The sequence below is a fragment of the Dryobates pubescens genome, chromosome 18, assembly GCF_014839835.1.
Source record: "Dryobates pubescens isolate bDryPub1 chromosome 18, bDryPub1.pri, whole genome shotgun sequence".
Taxonomy (NCBI): domain Eukaryota; kingdom Metazoa; phylum Chordata; class Aves; order Piciformes; family Picidae; genus Dryobates; species Dryobates pubescens.
In genome coordinates, this window is record NC_071629.1 from 1314264 (window position 1) to 1322191 (window position 7928).

At 40.6% G+C, this 7928-nt stretch overlaps 1 long non-coding RNA gene across 1 annotated transcript; it reads left to right on the forward strand.

Annotated features, from left to right (window-relative positions):
• The first annotated feature begins 1294 nt into the window (after positions 1-1294).
• On the forward strand, positions 1295-7584 carry LOC128898092 (uncharacterized). Its single transcript, XR_008462695.1, has 4 exons — positions 1295-1383; positions 3181-3241; positions 3791-4000; positions 7514-7584. It is a non-coding gene; the product is annotated as an uncharacterized LOC128898092 (long non-coding RNA).
• The last annotated feature ends 344 nt before the right edge of the window (positions 7585-7928 follow it).

Consider the following 7928-nt stretch of genomic DNA (forward strand, 5'->3'; position numbering starts at 1 on the left):
TTAAATCAACATTTTATTGCTTTTCCTCCTCAGACAAAGGACCAAGAAATGTTAAGATTTCTCACATATTTTTTTTGAAGTTCCTAAAATCCAGATTTATTTTCTTTATCGTGCCATAGGTTTTGTCTATTTATGATGTCTGTCTCAAGCAGGGTAACTGAGAAATGTTAAAAGCCCAGATTGGTTAGAACATGTTCCCCCAGAGTGCCATAAATCCTGGCATTTGAATGCTCTATTCTGTTACCTTGCACTAAGCAGGGAAACGAATGGCTCCTGTGAATACAAAATCTTATTCTTAAACAATGCTGAACGGCTTCTTCAAAATTAATTTCAGGCAAGACAAATGATATTGAGGAGCCAAGCCAACCCCCCCATGACCTCCCCTGGAGGCTGTTTCCAAACTGCCACTGCTACTGCTTGTAAAGCAAATCATGGGATCTGTCAGAGAGCAAGCCAAATAGCCGAGGCAGAGAGCCAGATTCGGATGCTGGAGGCGTTCCAGATTTTGCTATCTCTGTCAGATGTTTACTGATAATCTTCCATGTGTGGATAGAAGGCTTCAGGAAAGAATTTCTGCCACAGCAAAGCTACCCAAATACGATGCTGGAGAGTATTGCCCTGTGTCAGGTGCCTTTCAAACCCCACACTCATATGTGCTGGCATGGCAGATTGAAGAGAGGGGCAAAGGAGAAGCCCCACTGCTGGATGTTAGTGGCCATGGATTCTGAGGTAAACAGCCACTCAGCAACTCAGGTGTGACTAAATTGGTTGCTTATTACTTTGGTACTTTCTGAGCCTTATGGAATAGGTTGATAGCTGTTTGTGTCCTTATTTTCTATTCTGTACCAAATATGGAAAGGGGAAGAAAGGAGCCTTGGTGGGTTTGTGACCTTGCCCATTCCAGGAGTTCTTTTATTCCCCGTTCTGCGGAGAAAAGGGGGCTCTACTCAATGCCACATAACCCTTGCACATTTCAGGGGAGGGAATAGTTTGATAAACCCAAATGTTCCTCCTCTCTGTTAAACAGTTATTTTTTTCTCTTTCACATTGAAGTATGTGAGGCATTACAGCTGATTTAAAAACCTGACCGTGGCTTTATTCTGCCTGATTTGAAAACAAACAGAACAAAACGTGCTAAAATGCGTTGTTAATGTCAGGGGTGTCACAGCAGACCACATGCAGCTTTTAATTAGACACATGCAATTCTCTTTAAGCTGGTTGGCCCACACAGAGTTAAATGAGAACAGAGTTTGACCTTCTGACTGCAGAGCGCTAAATGCTGCAGCACTCCAGACAGTGTAATACACGACACGCTGCTCACCTTCCCGCGGAATCCAGCCCATTGTCTCCGCTGCCAACTGGATCAAAGGAACATTTGGAAAGGTGTGTTAAACAGTAGCCAGCTCCCATTCTCTTAATTATGCAGCTTTCACCAGTATGCAGCTCTAAATCATCCTTGCCCAGGGGTGGTATAATTACTGCTGAATAGCCTCATGCTGAATAACTTAATATACTAGAGGCAATAATTATTCCCAGAATGTGTGTGTTCCACTTTGCTGTTTACTTGTGTTCTTCAGAAAAAAATTATCCCGTGACTTAAATACTCTTTAGGGCAGCTCTGGCTCTTGCCTTGAATATATTGGTCACAAGCTCAGCCCTTTGAGAGTAAGCTAAAAGACTTCCTTAGAAGAATGAAATGGTAATGGAATAAATATCTTCAGTAGCTCTGGAGAACATATTTTTAATTCTGTTACGGTCGTGCTGTTCATTTTAGTTTAATCTCTACTGCCAACACATTTCTTTTGAATTGCTGAAAACTCTTTCTTCTCAAAAAGAAGAAAGCTGAACTTACCAACCCCAGTAACCAAAGATCACTTTTATCTTTCATCTTTTAATAACCCATTATAGTTTACATCTGCAGCTAGAGAACTGTCATCAGATCCAGTGCTACACGTTGCCCCATTTTATTTCAGTCCCTGTTTGTGCCTGGTGCGAATGGGAGCAGTTGGTTGATGTTCTCCACCCCTCTCCATTTAACTGCTTTTATTCCACATGTGGGACACTGGTTGTAGAGAATGTGATGGGAAGTCTGGGAGGGGTCTGCTGCCATTTCTGCATTCCCAGACTTTTCACTCATGTATCTAAAAGGTTTTCCTAAAGAATATCCCTCAAAGGCTCCTGCAGGAATATTTCCTCCAGAAGAGGGATGTTAGCATTGCAGAGTGGTATTAATATTAACTCTCCTGAGGGTTTTGCAACTGAAAATCTTTGAAAATGCTAACTTACTATTTAACCTAATTTTAATTATTTAACATCTGTATCACAGCAAAGTGATTTGGAAAATGTTGCCTTCTCTGCATTGGGAATGGCCAGGTTTGAGCTGTAAAAAAAGTAGTATTGATCTGTCAGTTCTTATTTACCTGATAGTCTGGCCTCAGTGTCCTACACTGTTTATCTTGAGATGTAACCTTTGGGTCTCATGGTGAATGGATAATTAAATTGTGCTTAATTTTGTTTGCTGCTGTCTGGCTTCAGGATGTGAAAGAAACCTAGCTGACAGGAAAGGCTGGGAACAAAGAGTTAAGTCTATATGGGCTCAAGCTAAGCAATCTGAATGTGGCCCCTGTGATCTTCGCACTGCATATTTGCCCGAGGTGCAAAGCTCTTTGTGTATGATCGCAGGCTGCTTTTCCGTGCATGTTAAATGTTGCAGCAAACAGTTAAACTCCTGAGAATCAGTGGGGAACGAGTTATATTATTTCAGCAGGCACTCATTCTGAAACATATTTGCTTATAACCTTATCTGGAGGAAGGCTGCCCTGGTTCTGAAATCTCTAATGTTATTTTATTACCCTCACATTCAGACACGCATACAAATCTGACAAGCAGCAAATCCATTGGCTGAAAGCAACTTCCACTTTAGCAGCTGTATCTATTTTGGTGTATTGTCTTGGAGGCTATGTCAATGAGCCTCCCGATTCAAGTATTCAGTATTCAAGTGCTGAAGTGTTTTTGGTAGGGTTTTTTTGATTGGAAGCAGGCTAATATTAATCTTCAGTTATCAAAAAGTCTAATTCATAACCTATTTCCCCCAAGTCCCCAGTAAAAAGAACTTACTTCTTATAAGTCAGACAAAAATTCATTTTCACTTGCTGAAGTATGATTATTTTTTTTTCCCAGACAAAATTACTGCCCCCAGAAGAGGATATGAAACTAAAGAACTTAAGTGTCTGATGTTATGGTATGTGAAAACAAAATCACCCTCTGCACCTTGGAGACAAGACCTGCCAGATGAAAAATCAAATAAACTAATTAGTGCTGAGCAAAGGACATATTATATATTATGGCTCTCTGGGCTAATTTCTCCCCTTCTTTTACTACTCATTCTATAAAACTCCTTAAGTCAGTGGGACATAAGGCTCTGTACTCAGAGCAAGGTCAATGAAACCAGACTCTTTCAGGATATAATGAATGGAGACAGAATTCTCCAAGGGATCTTCCTAATGTATGTCAGGAGCACAAGAGATCACAGAGTAGTGATTATGAAATGGACCTGCAGGATTGTGGTTTTTTTCCTTCCCCCAGCTGCTGTTTCCATATTTGTTTCTTGTACATTTCTAACCCAAATATGAAGTTTTGATAGGAAGTGCTCATTATCTAGCTGCTTTTCCATAGGAAAAAGGTAAAGGTGAATAGACAGGAAAAAAATATGAATCAGGGATATGTTCCTGTTAGTGTAAAAGCTGGAAGTGATGAGCAGCTATGACTTGCATTATTCCTTACGTTACAGAGATCCATTGTTTGTTTTATCTGATTGCACAATGCCTCCAGGCAGGTGGTCTGAATGTACAGAAAGAGGGAGTCCAGCAGCACTCCTGGAACTCTGTTCTGAAAGCAGATGTTTGGCTACAGTTACTCACTGCAGAGTGCCTGCCTTCAGAAGTAGTGTTTTGTCAGCCTTTGTCTGCAGAGAGTTCTGGTGGAAGTCCTTCAGCTGCAGGTAAGTGTGTCTGGTACTGCTTAGAAATCCTGGGGTTCATTCCCACATGGAAATTACTGTAATGAAGCCTCCACTGAGCACAATTATTCTGAGATCTTGAATTGATAGGCTAAATACTGTGTGTTAATGGCATCACTAGACAGCAGTCTGAGTGCAATGGTTTAAAGAGTTTTGGTTTTCTTCTAGGTTGTCTGTGCCAAAAAGTTTTTATTGATCAATTTGTGGTGTGGGGAAGTAATCAAAACAAACAAACCACCACCTCACCCCCCCATTAAAAAAAGGATGAGTAGCACAAACCCCCAAAGCTAGGGCTTCAAGACTATTGCATATTTTCTCTTACAATCCATATAGAAACTCTCAGTGGCTGCATGTTTTGGGTGCATAAATGCTCATTGAGCCTGAAGGTTAAAGCCATGTAAAAGCAGGCAGGCAAACAGAGGTGTCTAGATCAGATTAATGCAGATTATCATTAGGTTTCAGAGATGTGCTTGACCCATCCAAATCTCATCACTCTCTAGAATTATTTTTATTCCTTTGGGTTTATTTCATGCATTAGAAGCATGACTCATCCGTCCTGAGCATGAGGAAGAGATCTGCTTTATTTATACAAAGCACAAAGTGGTAATCTGGAGGAAGCAAACATATTGGCTCTTCAGGAACATTTCTGATTTATGGCTGAAGACAAATCCAGCAACAAAAGGATGGAGCTTGCTGTTGGTGCTTGTGTAAGGGGATTAATACAGCACTGCTGGAGCTATTTTTTTGCATCTTTGTGCTTTCTATTTTGGTGAAGGGCAGGAGAACAAAATATTTGCTTTAGCATAACCTTGTCAGTGGTTTGCTGGGCTGCCGTCAGCCGCCAAGGCGTGCGAGCTACCACGCTGTAGTCTGTCTCTAATGATTTTTGATGTGGTTACCCTTAAGAAGCTATTTTTCTGTGAAGTGCTAGAAGATTTTATATCCCGAAGCATCTCTACTTTCCCCATTCATAACTAAGTTGGAGCACTCAATTTTGAAGTAATAGTTAGTGTGATTTATTATTTACCATGGCAGCAATGAAGAAATGTATTTGAAAAGGAGCCAGTAGCAAATTACAATCGATTTGCACAATATAACAAATAAAATGTTTTAGGGAGGCAGACTTGCTGCTCCAAGTGATGTGTGATCCATAATAATATCCCCAAGATGTCTGCTTCTTTATTTCTGTCCACAATTCATTAATCATCTTCCTAGAAAAGAAAAGGAAAAAAAACCAAGGCAACTGCACCATTCCCTCCCCCTCCCCCTCTCCAGTTCAGACATCTGAGAAAGTGCTGATTATGGTTCTGCAGTTTCTAGCCCTTCAGAATGCTGTTGTTTAGGTAAAATACACCTAAAGAACTTCAAGGAGTCCCTTCAGGTGCCCTTGGAATGAAAGCAGGTAAAATTACTTGTCCTGTGCTGGAATTGTAACAGTGATTATGATGATGGACTGCAGTTACCTGATGTGGTGAGTGGTGGCTGTCAACAAATACAGAAACTGAAGTGACTAATGACGCACAAATAATTAAATCCATCCTCAAATAATATGTGTTGTTAGAGATTCTTACAGCTGTAAGTCACTAGAGGCAGACATTCACGTTCGGTTTCCAAGGAGGTAAAGCAGTGTATTTTTATAACAACTGAAAAAACAGCTTGTATAGAATCTCTCTGCTGTGCTTCTCTTTGGTTTTCTACCCCAAAAGCTGTTATGTTTGCAGTTCAGTTAACACAGCATGACTGCTGTGTTCTGTGGGGTTTGGGGAAGGACACTGGGAAGAAGTGCCAGGAACGTTACAGCTACATCTTTTGAGTTAGTCCTTAATATCTTTATTCAGCTATGAGATCTTCTTATTCCCTTGCCTTGGTGTTTTCCTGGCTGCAGGTGTATTCCTGAGGAAGGAAAAATAGCAGAAACAAAAAATGCCTGAGCTACAAAATCTTTTTAGCCCAGAGATAATAATGTGCCTAAATGAGATGGGCAACTAAGTACTGAGTATCAAACTTTGTTGAATCCTCTGCTTCTCACTGTGTGATTTTCTCAGACTGTGCTGGACGTTTCTCTGCATCCCTTAGATAACATAGATGAATTGCAGAGGGATGAATGTTCTGCCTCTGGTAAAGTATAAATGAAAGATTAGATCTGCAAAGATGTTTAGGCATGTAAAGATGCAGATAAATGTTGACAGGATCATCAGGAATCCCATGTTTAGACAAGCGAGTTTATTCAGAATTAAGTGCATTATCCTTGTAATTCACTTCTGAAAATATCATCCATCAGCAGGCTGGGTGCTTAAATGTCACTGTAAATCTGGCCCAGGCTGTTCTCATTGGTTGTCTGAGGCCGAGGAAGCAGTGTGCAGAAGTTCCTGAATCCAGTGACAGAGTTACTGGCTTATTTTAGCCTAGAAGAAAGCACAGGCTTGTTCCCGAGCGTAGCTCTTTGCTGTAGAGATCACTCTGCCAAAAACACAGAGCAGTGCACTAAGTTATCTAAAAAGCCTCAGGAATTTCTTGACCAGACAGCACAATCTGTTAAGCTGGTTCTTTGATATGCTATCAGCAGACAGAGAGCAATCTGCTCGTGTCCATTGCCTCTATTACTCTCCCAGACTGTGGCTGGGTTGCTATTCCCTCAGTTAGTTTTCTATGCGTATCCATGCATCCAGTAATCCTTAATGGATTTCCCTTCCACCAGCTCGTGCAATCTATCCTGAAGCAGTGCAGAGTCGGTATGAAAATGCAGGGTTAGCACCCTTGCATCAATCAAACCCATCTGGAAACTGAACAATGTGACATTAGTGCCAATTAGTTAAACCAAAAGGCTTAACCACTTCTCCTTGCTGTATTGTGCTGCTTAAAGGATGAAAACACCGACCAGGCAGCACATCAAGACTATTAACTAGCAAGTAGAGTAAACCAAGATGCAGTCCAGCTGATGGAACAAATAAAAGCTCTGCCAAAGCCTGTAAGAATGGTTGCTGGAACAGGAGTGGATTCACAGTGGTTTTTTGTGATAAAAGTAAGCACAAGAATTATATATTAATATAATAGCTGCTATTTAGGGTCTTTATTAGAGGTGGTTCAGGAGAAACAATGTGGAAAGAAACCGCATCAAAGGGCACAAGACCACCGGAGCAATATCTCCCTAATCTTCTCAATGTCTTCCTAATTTTCTTAATCATTGAATTTCTGTTTGCATTAAAAACAATCTTTCCTAAGATGAAGGTCAGCACAGAATTTTTGTTATTTGCTTTTGGAGAACTTCTTTGCTTTTTTTTCCCAACTCTTTCATGTTGGAATTAAACTCTGCCACTTGGCCAAGGCAGGCAGGCAGCTAATTAGCCAAAAAATGGGCTTTGAGAGCTCTTGGGAAAAAAAATAATTCACACTTCTGTAACTAAAATGATTGCTGAGGATATGGTATTGATTTGATAGTTTTGCAGCTGAAAATGTTTGCTAATTGGAGAACCAATTCTGTGGGTTTATTCCCAGCACAGAAGCAAGAAATTTCTGGAGCAAGCATCAAGAGCTTACACTTACCGAAGGAAAAATGAATCAAATAAAACCCCAGGATGTGATACTGGATGAAGAAGCAACCTGGAAGGCACTCTGTGGGTACTCTAAAACTGCCCTATGCATGGACAGGTAGAAATAGTCATCACAATTAGTTAAATCATGAATAACAAGGAATGCTGGCAGGCAATTACAGCAGGCCAAGCTACTGTCTTCATCAGGATGGTCCATGGGGTATGATTGCTACAGTTGTTGGAATGCCTGACCTTCTGATGTGTTGCCCTTGCTCTCACAGAATCATCTCTTCTGGCAAATGGTTATGATAGAAAGGTAAAGGAGATGACTACAATTGTTAAATGTTTCCTTTTTAAACCTTAAAAGTTTCAACAAATTT